Source organism: Thermobia domestica, chromosome 3, assembly GCF_964235325.1.
Source record: "Thermobia domestica chromosome 3, izTheDome1.hap1.1, whole genome shotgun sequence".
NCBI classification, from domain to species: Eukaryota; Metazoa; Arthropoda; class Insecta; order Zygentoma; family Lepismatidae; genus Thermobia; species Thermobia domestica.
In genome coordinates this window covers 23,279,912-23,297,550 of record NC_137456.1, presented here as the reverse complement: position 1 = coordinate 23,297,550, position 17,639 = coordinate 23,279,912, and the positions used below count along the sequence as shown (strand labels likewise).

The 17,639-nt window shown below is 38.0% G+C and overlaps 1 protein-coding gene across 2 annotated transcripts in view; it reads right to left on the bottom strand.

Annotated features, from left to right (window-relative positions):
- The window catches only part of LOC145680232 (transcription factor Sox-10-like), a 195,291-nt gene that overhangs the window by 109,725 nt on the left and 67,927 nt on the right, over positions 1-17,639 (bottom strand). The window lies entirely within an intron of this gene.

Sequence of the window (17,639 nt, the reverse complement as noted above, 5' to 3'; positions counted from 1 at the left end):
AAATAGATAAAAGAAAATCGAAATGTGAAACAACAGCGCCCTAGACAATATCATTTTACATGAGAAACCGTTATCACGACTCACTTATCTGCTTTCGATTTCGATTTTGAAAATCGGCATTTATTTTCGCGTTTCTAAACAGCTGAAAACATAAAGCCACTAGGTGACTTGTGATAACGGTACCTCACGCAAAATAATATTATCTAGGGCGCTCTTGTTCCATATTTCAATTATCTTTTATCTATTTGAAGATATCACATGATTACTGTACAATTAGCGGTATTTTAATTTCGCCGGGATGAAGACACTTTAAGAATTTGCTTGTCGTTCTTTTCAGTGGTGGATCTAGAAGATAAAAACTGGGGGTGGGAAAGTCAGAACCTAGACTATGATAGATATATCATGAGTTTACCACAAATTTTCAAAAATATATAATAATAACATATTATTTTTGTTACTCAGTCAACTGGGAGACCTAGGCTCCAGGCCCCGTGGTAGACCTGCATCCATTTTAAAAGAAAAACATTGTTTTTACTCCCAAAAATGTAGACAATAGATGGTACTATGTAATGTGCTCCAAGTCATTGATAATTTAAAATATAACAACGAACATTTGTATTACATTGTTTTTCTTTAATTGTTTAAAACCAAACCATTTGGCTTAACGGCCCGCTTTGTACGCCTGATCCGCTCCACGCCATCTGTTAGCGACTGGTGGAACTATGTCCAACTTAGCTACGAATGCGTGGTCAGCGCACCGCGTCGTCCTATCGCTAACCAGCATATCGGGGGCTTTCTAGACTTATATAATGGCCGTCACGTCTTTTATTCACGTGAAGCCCCAGTTTTGTCTCACGACGCTGGGTGGACGCCGAAAGTTGGGGAATCGAACCCGGGACCACGCGGACATGAATCCAACGCTCTAACCACTAGCCTACGGTGTCCCCCTTTTAATTGTTTAAAAGAATATTAAAGTATTAAACCTGCCTTAGTAGGTGTACTGTAATAATATTTAGGTTAATTCATACTTACAATCTTGTGTATATAAGGTGTTTCGAAACAACACCGACAACGTTTTGGAGATGATTCCTGACACCAAGACAAGACAAAAAGTATAGACCAACCTGGGTGCACAAATGCTTACTTTCGGAGTTATAGGCTATCGAAAACATGAAAAAAATGAACTTTGAAGGTCCATAGCTCCAAGACTATGGAACCTACAGTAGACGGATCAAGACTTCACTTAGGAACTAATATGTACTCTATCCAGATATACATGTCTCAGAATCCTGAGGTATTAACACAACAATTTTTATAGAGGGAGTTTGGCTACAGACATAACTTGAAGTACTCACCAACTAACTCTATAAAAATTGTTGCGGAAGTAACGCAGGATTCTGAAACTTGGATATTTGGATAGGACACATACTACTTCCCAAGAGAAGTCTTGACCCGACTACAGTAGGTCCCATAGTTTTGGAGCTATGGATTTTTAAAGTTCATTTTTTCATGTTTTCGGCAGCCAATAACTCCGAAAGGAAGCATTTGTGTACCCAGGTGAGTCTATACTTTTTGTCTTATCTTGGTGTCAGGAATCACCTCCCAAACGTTGTCGGTATTGTTTTGAAACACCCTGTATAAACGCTTCCTAAATCATTGTTACTGTAGCGATTTAAGGTTAAAGTCCTTGATTTAGTAACAACTTGCGAGAAAGTGAAGTGTAGTGTAGTGCCTCAGGAAAACAGTCTGCACATTCTCTCTCCCCCTCTCTCTCTCCCTTTTTTTTTTTTTTTTTTTGGTATTTGTTACATTAAAGATCATTGATTTATAAAAGTACATACTGTACTTTTTAAAATTAAAAAAATACTATATTTAAAGTGAAATGTATATCCTAGTGGTAATAAATATATTCTAAAATATACATATAATTTTAAAAATAGTTACCAAAATACGTTGACAAATAACTCCGACAGGGAATACAAAGGGAATTTTAGAGGTTAATATAATGTTTTTCTTTTAAAACTTGAAAACCACTACAGATAGCGCAATAAGTGTAATAATTAAAAATATTATTGCAATATAAACTTGCAATTAAAAAAAACCTAAATTGGATGAAAAATAACCTAAATACGAACACTTTTATATATATAGCTCAGCCACCATTTTGAAATGGTCTCCATATCGGCCTGCGGAATTTTTTTCACTTGGCAACATCTAAATTTGTCATAGCTAATGTATCCCAACGAAGAACAGAATATCTTACAATTGTACCAACTTGCTCTCGCATTATTATGTAATGTGAGTTAAAACACTAAGCTTCACCGAGAGCAAAGAGCCTCTCAATTCTAGAGCAAATTAATTGTTAATTAGTGCTTATTTACGGAACAAAATGTTACAATTTACTAATTTATTTAATTTCAAAATACATATTAAAGTATTTCTTTTCTCGATCATAAGTACCATAAATGCCTTGCAGAATAAAGTGCATTTTCTGCCATCTATTTTATTATTTATATTTTTGTTGGATTATAACTTTTTTTTTTTGTTTTTGTTGGATTGGATTGAGTAAAAGTCCCTATCCAGGATCAAGGATATATAAGAGAAAATTACTATTTCAAGTGGAATCCCAATTACTACTCGGGGACAACGTGGCTCAATGATACAGTGATTACCTCTGGTGGATGGAGTTCCTGGTCAAGGGCGCCGATCGTGGGGGTCCCGGATTCAAGATGTATTTTTATTAGGGATGGCCAGAACCGGTTCCTGGTGGAACCGGTTTTCGGGTCTGAACGGATCCGGTTCTAGAAGATCCGGTTCCGGAACCGGGTTTTCGGATCCAGGTCTGGAACCGGTTCTTCGGATCCAGGTCTAGAGCCGGTTCTTCGGATCCAGGTCTGGAACTGGACCAGAACCGGTTCTGAAAACCGGATCTCCAAGAACCGGTTTCGCTGGAACCGAAACTTTATGACCATCCCTACGCTAAACCCGAGCTGCTGGCAGGCTGTTAACAGTATGCTAGATGAAATGGTGGAAGCGACAGGCAGGCGCCCAGGCGGCGGCAGCTTGTCTCATTTGGCTAAATAAACTGGGTAACTGGCAAACTCATTGGCTAAACAGGCAAACTGGCCAACTCATTTGGCTAAACACCCACCGGTGGACCAAAATTTTTCTGGGCGGGGGTCACAAGTGTCTGGGCAGGGAAGGCACAAGCGCATGGTCCTCTTTGCATTTCTTTTGAAGGTGAACTTTGTGCCTCCTTTACGGGTGTTTGGGGGATTTCGGATCCAGGTCTGGAACCGGTTCCTAAGATCCGGTTCTGGAACCGGGTTTTCAGATCCAGATCCGGAACCGGTTCTTAAGATTCGGTTCTAGAACCGGGTTTTCGGATCCAGGTCTGGAACCGGGTTTTCAGATCCAGATCTGGAACTGGTTCCTAAGATCCGGTTCTGGAACCGGGTTTTCAAATCCAAATCTGGAACCGGTTCTGAAAACCGGATTTCCGAGAAAAGGTTCCTCGCGGAACCGGAACTTTGTGGCCATCCCTAATTTTTATGAATATATGCATTTTTTATTATTACATGTATTTTTTTCTGATTATACAATATTTGGCATAATTTGAATTTAATTTGTTTCTAAAATCCTCGTATACGCCTTTTTAGACTCTTGTCTGCAAAGTGAACACACATCTTATGCCCCCCATCCAAGTTACAGAGAAATCGGTGCAACTGTCCGTGGTTCGATCTCCAGTCAAGTGAGTTTGTGGTGGACAACCTTGTGTCTGTGAGTTTTCTCGGGATACTTCTGTCTCCTCCCTCATTCTCATTCTATCAATTTTTCCATAATCATTTACCTGCTTTGTCATCGTCTCCCTTAGCCTAACGGGCATAAATGTAGGACGCTAAACGGAAAAATTTCATTTCATTTTCCAATCATTACTTAATCAAGGTAGTCATGTTGCAAGAATCTTGTAGCAGTCATTAAAAAATCTTGCAACCCGATCTTTCTGAAAACAAGATTCACCTATGCGCATTGCATTCTAGTGGACAAATAAAGAACTTCCTCATTAAAAACGTGTATTTTGGCGCGCTTTTCCTCCACGTCCAAAATAATCTGCCGTTTCGGAAACGGCGAAACTGTTTTTCTTTCTTTATGTCAGTGGGAGGGCGATAACAGGTAGCAAGCAAGACGACCCAGAAAGTTGAACATGGTTTGACTCCTTGCAAGATGAAAAAATTGTTGCATGTTCCTTTCAAGACTACGTTTACATGGAGAAATATTGTAGGGTTGCAAGATTTTTTTTTTTTTTTAAATGATAGCTACAAAATTCTTGCGGCATGGTAACCTACCTTAACAGTACAGCATGTCTGGGGAGCGGACGATGCCACTGGTGGGGCACATGCCCCCTTACATCCTTCTAGCGTCATTACTGCGCACCATGATCATATGGTTTGCCTACAACTCAATTTCGATCAAATCCGCAAGGGTGACCCAAAATGATAGACCCGATTTCAGAAATGTATTATGTGAAACTTAATAAATATATGTTATTAAGAGACATTTGCTAAGTAAGGTAAACTTTCACAGTTTACTTCAAACATATCCCAAGTGTTCTATGTAAACACCTCGCGTAACACGGCACACATCAAGCCGATAGTCTAAGTGTTCTATGTGAGTACCTTGCCGAACACTACACACATCAAGCCGATACTATAAGTATTCTATGTGAGTACCTCGCCGAATACGGCACACATCAAGCCGATACTATAAGTGTTCTATGTGAGTACCTTGCCGAACACTACACACATCAAGCCGATACTATAAGTGTTCTGTGTGAGTACCTCACCGAACACGGCACACATCAAGCCGATACTATAAGTGTTTTATGTAAGTACCTCGCGTAACACGGCACACATCAAGCCGATAGTCTAAGTGTTTTATGTGAGTACCTCGCCGAACACGGCACACATCAAGCCGATAGTCTATCTCATGCCAGACCTTTTGTAGCATGTTACGGTTAGCAATTCATTTCATTTCGCTGCTGACTCTTAGAGGTAGAAATGGAAACACTGCGTGGAAGCTAAACTTTCAAAGTTAATGTTTGGAAGCGCATATCTCCCAGTAATATACAGTATGTTTGTTAATTTTACTGAATAAATTTCTGAAATCAGGTCCATCATTTTGACTTATACTGTATGACGTTTTGCCTTTACAGGGTAGAAGTGGAAGACGCTAATACACTTTCCCCACGCCAAGTAGCTTGAAGGAACTAATGTTCTAATACACGTGTGAAAGAGATTGGTTCTTGTTAGTTAGTAGAGGTCCCTTTGGTACATGCGCAGTGGTTTTCCATTCTGTCAAGATATTATGAAATTCCTCGTACCACTGTCACTGAGTTCTTTGAAACAAAATCAAACATAAAGAAACAATATACTATTCCTAATATTTGAACATGTAGTTCTTGTTATGAAAATGTTTACTTCTCGTTTTCGGGAAGAAAGATTTTTTTAAAAAAGAGTAGAAAAAATACAGAACCTATATCCTTATCTCTTGCCCTCATCCTTTCCCAGAAAGTTTTTTTTTTTTTTTTTTTTTTTTTCAATGGTCGGTTCAAAGGCCATCAAGCTATGTAACCATTTGAACCTACGTAGATGATGGGTAATTAAATACAGATTTGAGAGCTATCCATCTTACAGCTTTAATCAAATAATGTCAGAAAACGTTGTTTTTTAAAGGGAGATTTTTTGGGAGGAAAACTGTATAAGAAGGAAAAGGAGTAACACATTCGTATGAAAGATCTTCAGCGCAGAGACCTGATGATCTGAAGAAGATGCTTGCTGGTTGTTTTGTTGAAACAGAAAGGTGGTGACTGCAAATAACAAAAGGAAAAGATGGGGGCCTCCACCCATGAGAAAACAAAACAGGTAGCAGAACCCATCTTTCACATTTACTGTTCTTCTTCTGTGGGCAAACGACACAAAAGTTGTAAAACAGTGGACACAACTTCTTAGGATAAAAAAAATTCTATTTTCCTCCCACTCAGCCATTATACCTGAGCCCCCATTTCTTCCGCTACTTTTGTTTGTATCTTCCACCACGTGTCAGTACTTTGACCCCAGTTCATTAAAAAAAAATCTAACAAGGGCCGAGCTAAATCTGGAATCCGAATTCGAATTTTAAAGAGTCAATTCTGGAATAAACGTGTTACAGCCTACAGCTCATCCAAGACCTAACGTAATATGTTCGTTCCTTTATTGTAATTACCTTTTCCTGACACTATATTAAAAGGCCTAATCACTGCGAAATTAAAATACCGCTAATTTTACAGTAATTATGTGATATCTTCAAATAGATAAAAAGACAATCGAAATGTGGAACAAGAGCGCGCTAGATAATATTATTTTGCATGAAATACCGCTATCAAGAGTCACCTAGTAGTTTTCCGATTGCAGCCATTTAGGAACGCGAAAATAAATAGCGATTTTTCTAAATGGTTGGATAGCGAAAGCAGATAAGTGAGTCATGATAACGGTATCTCATATAAAATAATATTGTCTAGCGAGCTCTTCTTCCACTTTTCGATGATCTTTTATCTATTTGAAGATATTACTAATTAGCGGTATTTTAACTTCGCCCTGATGGGACCTCTTAAACATTTTCAGAGTTCAAGCTCCTTATTTCTAGGAAACTCACAGAACATCCAAGCTGTTCCATCTAACTCTGTTCCTTTTAAATGGCGGAAACACCAGAGATGGACATGAGTGGTGGGTAGCTACCCTCCCTGCTAATGAAATAAAATGAAATCTTTCAGTTTAACGTCCCACCTTATGTCCATTAGGCTAAGGGAGACGAATGACTAAGGCAACTGAATGATGATGGAAGCATTAGTGGAATGTGAATATGGGAGGAAACGGGAGTACCCCGAGAAAACCCTCAGACACGAAGTTGTCCACCACAAACTCACTTGCCTGCGAATCTCCATGCTAATGAAGAGTGATCTGAAACCAGTGGTGTAAAACAGATTTCTTGCTCTGAACGAATCTAAGGCTTTCCTTCAAGATTCTTTGTCTGGATGGGAGGATCAAAATTTGAAAACCTTTCCTTAATTCACAGAGAATGAGCCTAACTCCCTGCAAGACTAGAAGTCGAACTTTTCTCTCCACAGGAATCAAACAGAAGGTAATAAGCTAAGCTATCCACTTGCCTAGTTAAGATTGCTTTTCTAATTGCCTTAAAATATATATTCAATAAACGAAATTTCATCTCTCTTACCGAAAATCAATGGTGTTAAAGAGTGGGTATTTAAATGATCCTTGATATCATGGCTGCAGTAAGGAAATCGCTCCCAAAGAAGTGAGTGACTGACCAAGAAGTGAAAGTGGATGAATAACGGGGAGATGCATGGAAGAAACATTGCCTATACAATATCCTGAACTCGACAATATTAAAAAGAAAAGGAAGTAAATGCCTCGAACAACGATGATGGAAGAATAGGAAGAAAATAATATATAATGATAGGAGAAACGATTAAGCCATTAATCAGTGCGAAATTAAAATATCGCTACTTTTACAGTAATTATGTGATATCTTAAAATAGATCAATAATAATCGAAATGTGGAACAAGAGTGCGCTAGACAATATTATTTTGCATAAGGTACCGTTATCACGAGTCACCTAGTAGTTCTCCGTCTGCAGCGAATTAAAAACGCGAAAATAAATGCCGATTTTCTAAATGGCTGGAAATCGAAAACAAATAAGTGAGTCGTGATGACGGTATCACATGTAAAATAATATTGTCTGGCGAGCTCTTGTTACACTTTTCGATTATCTTTTTATCCATTTGAAGATACCACAAGTTTCACTTGCAAGAAGTTATGTTCACGTTTCAATTGCAAGAAAAAGTGTGTCCGTTTGTCTATAAAGTATTCTTTTCATCTTGAACTGGGTACCTATTGAGGAATGCTGAACGAGGTTTTCCAGACATCTACTCTCTCAAACAAAATCTTTGTTTCAGTATTTACAACTTCCGATTTTAAACATCATACAATGTGACGAAATGTCGTAAAAAGCCAATTTTTATCAGGTCACAAATGTAAGGTATTGATTTTAACCTTCCAAGTTGAAATTTGATTTTTTTAAAGTGTTATTTTCGAGCCAAAATGGTATTTGTTCAGCATGTATCGTCGTTTTGCCTAGCCAATTATCTCATACAGTTATGATGACAGATAAATTGTGTCCGCTATTTTAGTCACAGTGAGATCTTTATTTTGTCTAATCCTTGTTACGTCAAAGAAAGCGGACAATACAAATCGCAGAAATAAAACTGGAGGGAAATTACAGAAGATAATTTCCTAATATATTGATATCGATATTATATTGACCCTTGGGTCAATATTTTTTTTAAAAATTTTATTTATATTTAACAATTAGCAGATACAGCTCAGAAACGAAATGAAATGAAATCTGTAAGTTTTACGTCCCACAGTTAAGCCGGTTAGGCTAAAGGAGACGGTGATAATGAGATATGAGTGAAATGGTGGAATGAAGAAAGTGGGAGGAAACGGGAGAATCCCGAGAAAACCCATGAGTACGGTGTTTGTCCACCACAAAGTCCTTACGGCGAGAGCTGGGATCGAACCAAGGACCCCAAGCACCGGAGGTGAACGCTCTACCACTGAGCCACCGCGCCAGCCTGGATACAGCTCAGAGGTTATTTTATACTGGCTACCTAACAAGAACAACAACAAAAATAACAATGGAAATGAATTGGCATGTTTAGTAGGTACCATCCCGGCATTTGTCCGGTAGGACTGAGGAAAATCCTGGAAAACCAGTCAGGATGGTCTGCAGCGGGGAATCGAACTCACGACCTCCCGAATGCGGGGTCAACGCTGTACCACTTGAGCTACTTCGCACACTATTTTGTAAGAACTTTAACCGTTATCAGTTAAACTAAATGAAAATGAGTAACCTATTATTATTATTATTATTATTATTATTATTATTATTATTATTATTATTATTATTATTAAACCAACCCATAACAACCATCTGTATAATAACTAATTGAATTAACAGCACAAGATGCTACGTAAGTTGCTACATTCTTGGCTGGAAAGATAATTATTTTTATTTTAAAGTGCAATTCCATTCCTATCTGAAGATGGGCGGGTTTCAGAAGGTAACGCCTTCTCTGGGGCCATAAGTATTCATTCACTTATTTGTAGTTTCATTTGGAGATGGGTAACAGGATTTATTTATTTGTAGATATGTTAGGCTGGGTACAATATAAAATTACAATATACAAAAATACAGAACAATACAAAATAAAACAAAAAAATGCATTTTATAACGAGCAATAAAGTGCTGGAATGCTGAAAATTGACTTTTTCATAAAACTGGAGGCGAGTCTGTACAATTGAGAACTGCTCACTTCTGATTGTTTGAAAGGTCAGAAATTTCGAGAAAATTGTAATTTCTCGATTTCGGCGATTTTTTAAATTTACTGTCCGCTATTTTTAGGCAAAATCAGTTACGCGAAACAAATATCCTTATTTCACCTAAAAGGGTGGACAAACCTTATCATTTATCTATCATGACTTATGAGATAAAGACGAAACAAGGCTTACACAAGCTCCCTTGTGGCTAAGCAGTTAGCGTACGCGCCTTTGGCAAGAGAGACCCAGGTTCGATTCCCGGCGGAAGTTCATTTGGTTCGGATCCCATATTAAGCTGTAGGTTCACGTCTCATATAGCCTCGCTGCTGAAAGAGACGCTAAGCTGAAAATTAAATCGAAACGAGGGTTAGGTGATAAGTGCAATCATATTCAGTTAGTATTTCGGCAGTGGTGAATGAAACCCGGGGCCGGAGGGCCTAGGCCCCCAACTTTTTGAATGGTGAAAATAACTTAAGCTATTATTAATGTATTTTTGAAGGTCTATAGTAAACTCATGATATACCTATAATAGTTTGGGATCTAGCTGCCCCTCCCCAATTTTTAACTTCTAGATCCACCACATAATTTCGGCACGATCGATTTGATTCATATTCTTCAGACATGACTCAGAACCGATCCTAAGCACTGATTAAGATGTACCGGTACATACTTTCATAGTACATATGTATACATATACGAAAGTATGTGTTTGAGTGTTTATGTGCATTTGAATTTGTGAGTGTAAGCATGTTATTAGTAGAAAGGTGGCATTAAGATCGGAGCTATGTTAATTAGTGAGAAATGCCTTAATTAGTGATGATGGTATTCAGTTTTTTTTTTAAATACTGCCTAAAATCTAATGGAAAACGTAGCGTTTCTTTCTTTCACTGTTTATGAGGTTTACTTACGATAATGAATGTGTTTTAATGGAAACATAATTCGCACTTCCATTTGGGCTAAAAAACGAAGTTCTCATTAATAAACAAGGTTGTAATTAGAGGGTGGAGTATCTGTAGGGCAATGCACAATTTGCGTGAAATTCCAAAATACATTTATTTACAGAAATACTTTTATGGACTTTATAAGGTTAATTTTATTTTACAGAAGAAATACTTCGATTATCGCAGTTATTGTTACAACAAAATATGCCGTAATAACCGAATCCGTGCAATCACGATAAATCGTGTAAAATGGATAATACATGCCAGAGACATCAAACTGTATTACTTTACGCTTACATTATGCTTATTCGCCAATCGACCGCATTCTTGCAGTTCATGAACGTGAACAGACGTCAGATTCCTATAACCCTTATTGTCGCATTTATAGCTGCCGGCAGGCCCGTATCCAAGGGGGTCTAGGGGGGCCGGGCCCCCAATAATTTTTAACGGCCCACTTAAAATTTTTACGGTAGGCTTGCAAATGAACTATAATATGGTGATGAACTATAGTATGGTTGGATCGGCCCCCCTAACTTCTACCGTGCCCCCCCCCTAAATTTTGGGACTGGCTACCGGCCTGGCAGCTGGAAATACACGATCTCAGTACTGCACTTCTTTGTTTCCACTAACAGTGCTCCAAAAGTCTACCCGCACTCTGATTAGCTCCAGAGCAGGTTAACACTCTTATTCAAACTAACACCTTTCCTTGTGTTTTGTTCGCTGCACTTCACGTTACGTTTTGTTTAAATTTATTTATATCAATGAACAAATAAATCCTGATACCTATCTCCCAGTGATACTACCAATAAATACATGCTCACGGCTCCAGAGATGGCGTTACCTTCGGATGGGAGTGAAATTGCATTTTTTTAAAAATCAAACAGTAGGCCTATATTCAGCAAATTATATATACCCCTATCGTACTGTTTCATGATCAGTATAGTAAGTTAATTTAGTGTCAATATTACTACTATATTGTTTATTAATATTTCAATGATATTTGTAACAGCAAGACGATTATTTAAACTTTGAGTGTTGAACTGTCATAAGACATAGTGTACCAATCTTAGTAGTTCTGAACAGATGTCGTGCGCGTCGTTCCGGATGGAAATACAAGTAATTTCGCGTTGCTATTACGGTGGAAAAGTGAATAAAACAACGTTATTGATCTGCTTTTTTCTTGGAGGGATAAGAGAGGGATGTAGGCTACGTGAAAATAAGATTTTCTTTATAGTTATTCTATAATTTAAATAGCTAGAGAGTACAAATAATTAGCAATGTTATCCGCATATTACATTCAACATGGGGAATTACTTTGTTCCTAGTAGCAAATTGCTGTCGTAAAAACGATTCTCGGCATTTAATTAGGCCACTTACGAAATTACGGAAAGAAGTAAGGTTTATTCAAAGTACAGTAGAGCGTCGATTATCCGAAGTAATTGGGGGACATGGGTGTTCGGAAAACTGATTTGTTCGGATAATCGAACTGTACATGTTTATTTGCCAAAAAGAAGTACTGTACAGTAAATTTATTCATAAAAAGAAGTGTGCTGATTGTTGAAACACAGCGACTGGCGGCTTGGCCGGTCAGCAGCGCCTTATGAAGGCCCCATTAGAAGCAATGTTCCGCCAGCGGTGGCTCAGTGCGGCGACTACTGTGGGAAACTTGGTTTTGGAGTGAGGGGATGATGGACGGTAGGGTGAGAGAGTAACAGGTGCGAGCGAGTACACAGTTCGGTTAAGCGGTCGTTCGGTTGACCGACGTTCGGATAATCGACGCTCAACTGTATATGTTGGATTGGAGATGAGCATTTCTTTCAGCAACGAGTCCATATGAAACATGAACCTACAGTTTAACGTGGGATATACGTGACCTACAACTGAGCTCCCACTGTGAATTAAAACCGCGTTCCCTGCGCCAAAAACGTCAAGTCTTTTCGGTGGGTTTGTAAGTATATGACAGAGTACACTGAAATATATATATGAAATATGAAAGTGTTTCTTCGTTTGTTACTTCCCTTGTGCATTTTATCTTCTGTTATCTTCCTCCAACACGACATTTTGAAGCTCTCTAAAAACTTCTTTTCTAACTCCCCTAATGTCCAAGTCTCTGAACCATAAAGTCCAATACTCCATATATAGCACTTGTTCACCACAAACTTACTTTACCGGGAATCGAACCAGGGACCTCACATACCAGAGGTAAACACTCTATCACTGAGCCACCGTGCCCTACTTATATATCGAAAAATGAATTGTTCGATTTTTTTTAATTAAAGGAGAAAATATTTCGGAAAGCGAAACATTTTTGAAAAAAACGAAAATTATTTTTTAATCAAAAAAACGAAAATCGAAAAAGGTATTTTTTAAAAAATGACGATCTCTAAAATAGTTAACGTGCCTAGGTTTGATGTTTGGTTCGATTCTCAGAATTTTTTGTGTTGATCCAGAATCATTACGTAATTTGAAGTGGAGTTTGAATTATGGAAGAGGTAACGAACTCTAGATTGGAAAATCAGAGAAAGATGGCGGTGGTAGGCGCATTTATGGGAAGTTTCCAGGTTTAAGCCCCCAAGGGCGCCCATCAGGGGGGCAAGGTGGGGCGCTTGCCCCCCTAGAGGAAATTGTACTTCAGAATATCGAAAAACCAATATAATTTTTACATTAGTTACAGCAAAATTTGAAACAATTTTTGAAACGTCGCTTACACTTGCCCCCCCCCCCTTGGAAACCACAACATGAGCGCCCTGGAGCCCCTCCACGAAATTCAATAAACTATTTTAAAGTAAATGGAATATCTTGCAGAATTTTCACATTTCCAGGAATAAAGTTAGCAAAGCCTCCTCTGAAACAAAATCGTAAATTCGTCACTGGTTCTGACCATATATCATCTCAAAATAAAGCAGTTTGAACATTCATCATAAGTCATAACCTATAGTGAGATGTAGTTTTAATTTACCGTTAGACTGATGCTTAATACTGTATTAGGAATATCCAAGTTAACATTTTAACGCATCGTTTCTACAGCTATGGAGGAAAATGTATTTTCTATTTAACTATGAAAGTGTACAGAGAGGAAAGAGCACTGAATGAAGAAGCACCACCGGATGTTGTCTGGGAGGAGTGGAGGCCACCCACGTGTTTGTATACCGCGTGCTGTTAATTGAGCATCTCCTCTCCCTGCGAGAAGACAGGTTCACCTCGTGCTTGGGCACATGCTAACGAGAATTCACTCACCCCATCACTTTGCTTTAGCTCTTACGATGGCACTGCAAGCACAAACCACTCTTACATTGTTACTAGGCATCTACGATCTAGGCAAAGTCAGGGCTTCCCAATAGGCCTCGTACCGTAGGCATAGAATGAAATTCAGGCGCGCATACATAAATTTTTGTTGGGAGGGGTCCAACTTTGGGCGGGGGGTCAAATACTACAAGCCAATCAAGCCACTCGTCTATGTAGTATTCAGAGGCCCCATCACGGCGAAATTAAAATACCGCTGATTTTACAGTAAGTATGTGATAATCTTCAAATAGATAAAAGATAATCGAAAAGTGGAACAAGAGCGCCCTAGGCAATATTATTTTACATGAGATACCGTTATCTCGACTCACTTACTTGCTTTCGATTTTCAGTCATTTAGAAAATCGGCACTTATTTTTGTGTTTATAAAATGGCTGCAAATGGAAAACTACTAAGTGACTCGTGATAACGGTCCCTTATGCAAAATAATATTGTCTAGGGAGCTCTTGCTCCACATTTCGATTATATTTCATCTATTTGAAGGTATCACATAATTACTGTGAAATTAGCGGTATTTTAATTTCGCGGTGATTAGACCTCTTATACAGGCATAATTATTCTGCGCCTGCAAAGACGGTAAGTAATTGTAAAATACTTCCACCCATGTTTTCATAATAAAATGATAGAGCTAGATTATTGTTACAAGAGAAATTGTATAGATGAAGTATAAGATTAAATATTACATCATGCTACATCTATTATTGTCCTGAGATTTATTGAGGAAGTGTACAAATATATGTTGAATTATGAAGTTCTGGCAGAGATGGAGGGTGGATCCCTCATGGAATTTTCTTCGCATACTTGTCACTTTATTTTAAGAGTGTTTTGTTATTGTTGCTATTTTGTCCAGCCGTTTTTCGCACGGGAAGAGTGAGGTTTAATGAATATTAAACCGAAAATTTAATATTGTAAAAAAAAAAATGCTCCTTCCTCTCCTTAAGAAGCGGAATTTTCTGAAGGTAGTCTATCCAGTCTATCAGCTTTATTTGTTGATATACCCAATATTTAATTAATAATAAGAGCAGACGCTAATAGCGCTTACTGTCGCTATTCGACACCTACAAAGAAATTTCTATTTAACATGTCGGACCCAAAGGTGAGATAGAGATAAGCCCAGACCTAGATTTGTAAACTATAACTGAAACTACAAAATACTCACTGGATGAAAATAGGATTCGCCAGTTTTTCAGCATTTTAAATTTACCTTACCAGAAGAGACAACTTGCAAACCGCTTGCTGTAAGCTCGAATTGCAAGTCGGCCAAGCTTCCTTCCAGCTTGATTGGAAAATCGTGCAACCATGACGCAACCTGGATTCCAGTAACGAAGTTACATTGAGGCAACCATACATTTACCGTTCCATTCAAGCTTGACGCACGTGATTTACAAGTCAAGTCAATAGCCAACGACCGGCCAGTGATGCTATGACGCTCTGCGAAGGGTATAAAGTATCGCTTGCAAGTACAACAAAAGGCAGATTGTAAGAAAGTATGTGTTTCAAGTACAAGCGTAGAAAGCCAAAATCCAAGCATGCGCCAACTGGCGGAAAGCTTTCTTGCTACTGCCACCTAGAGAGGTGACAATAGAATTACTACCTTTGATGGTTTCAGTTTTTTTCTTTATACTGCATAGTACTCGTACTAAAATAAACAGTATTTGAGGTGCATGTGCAAGATTAGTCTCATACTTTACAAAATAATAATTAAATCATGTTGTAGTGAGACAAGCAAGACATGATTTGGCTGTCAAACCTACCACCATCTTCAGCTGCAGTGTCTGATTACCATAAGCATTAAAATTGGTTTTCAGTATCAGATTCTTAAATAGAAAAAGGAGACGCGAGAGATTAGAGGGTTGGACTCACGTCCGTGGGGTGACGGATTCGATTCCCGGCTGGTGCATTCCAACTTTCGGTATATACCCAGCGTCGTGAAGTAAACTCGGGAGTCATATGAATAAAGACGTGACGGGCACTTGGTACAGAAAGCTCCTGATATTCGTGTTAAGAGGCAGGGGGACGCAACGCACTGACCAAATGTTCTTCGCCAGGGAGGCTGGACGTAGTTCAGTCGGTCACTTATAAGTGGTGTTGGAGTAGGTTCAGGCCCACGAAAGTCTGTCACGCCAGTGGCTTAGTGGTGGCACAGAGCATAACGGTAAAACGGATACCGATATTTTGTATGTCGATTCTGTCCCAACTTCCGGTTTCAATATTTGATCCCTGTTGTTTGGAAGTCTACCGTAGTTTCACAATGTTGTCTGGAAGTCTACGGTAGTTTCATAATGCTGTTTAGAAGTCTACCGTAGTTTCACAATATTATCTGGAAGTCTACTGTAGTTCACAATTTTTCTGGAAATCTACCGTACTTTCACAGTGTCGTCTGCAAGTCCACAGTAGTTTCACAATGTTGTCTAGAAGTCTACCGTAGTTTTACAATATTGTTTGGAGGTCTACCGTAGTTTCACAATGTTGTTGAAGTCTACTGTAGTTTCACAATGTCTGGAAGTCTACCGTAGTTTCATAATGTTCTCTGGAAGTCTACCGTAATTTCACAATGTTCTCTGGAAGTAGTTTTATAATGTAAAATGAACCTGAGTTGTTTCGACAATCATATTCATTGGAATCCCATAAGTGATTCTGCATTTTACAAAGATATTTCCTTCTTTACATTTTATTCATCATTCCACTTCAGGTTTATAAAATGTACGGTGTACTGATAAAAGAGTAAGGCCTTTGACTACATGGCTAATTCTTAGTTTTCAGGTCGGGATTAGTTTTCTTAATTTTCAGTTCGGAACAAATTATCTTCATCGTAGTTTATTTTTAAAAAAATTGTGAATTAAGTATTTTTATTTTTGGGAATTTATTTAAGATATTTCTATTTTGATTAAATTATAAATAAGATCTCTTCTTAATGATTTGGATTCGTCCCTTCTATATATAGAAACACACGAAACCCCTTTCCTCAAACATTATCCTAACAAGCATCCGTTTTCAATTCCAAGAACTAAATCTGTGGCGTAGTGCAAATAAACTTTCTGTCTCAAGGAGGGTTTACACAACCTTTGGTTACAACTCTTCCACACGGTAATACGTATACACACACAGAATGGAATCACTGAGGGATGAATTGTATATTAAAAAAATGTACTGAATTGAAATTAAGTGAGACAAAGGGCAATGTAGTAGGTGCAAACAACATGTGGTGAAGAAAGACATACAGATAAACGGAGGGGGAAGATTGAAACAGTGGACGAAGATCTGTGCCTTCGACAGCTAAAAATACTGAGTAACAAGATAAAAAAGAATACAAATCCAGAAAGTAAGTTCCGATGGACTGTAAAATGAAATTACTTTATTATTTGCAGTTAGTGATACATAATCTCTTTTCAAAATATGTATCATCCTTGATGTGTCATTTGTCGTAACATGGAATGTTTTTTTTTTTTAAATGCCTGTGCCAAAGAATTCTGCTGATAAGGACTGGAAGCAAGATGTTACAACCATCTGCAACTCATCCACAGTGTCAAAAGTTGTTCAGCCAGAAATTATTTCAGGTGATGGAGAAATAGATGGAAGTTGCTGGGGGCAAAATCAGGGATGTAGGGCGAGGTCACGTAAAACATCCATATCACGTACACTCATGTCCAAAATTATTGTCTCATATCTATAAATATGTTGTTATAGGAATATAATTTGATAACGAAATCGCCCGGTATTTCTTATAATGTTAGTATGTATATAATCGGCAAAGACATATATGTGGCAAATCATGTCAAAAGACCAGTAAATAAGAACAATAAAACGAAATTAAAACTTTCTTGTTCATTTAGCAACATTTTGTTTTACTCATTCTAATTTTCGTATTTATAATTCTTTTCCTGTGAGATTTACCACAAATATACATTTCCCGATTATACACATAGTGTCAGTATTAAAAGTACCCTGCAAAATTATTAT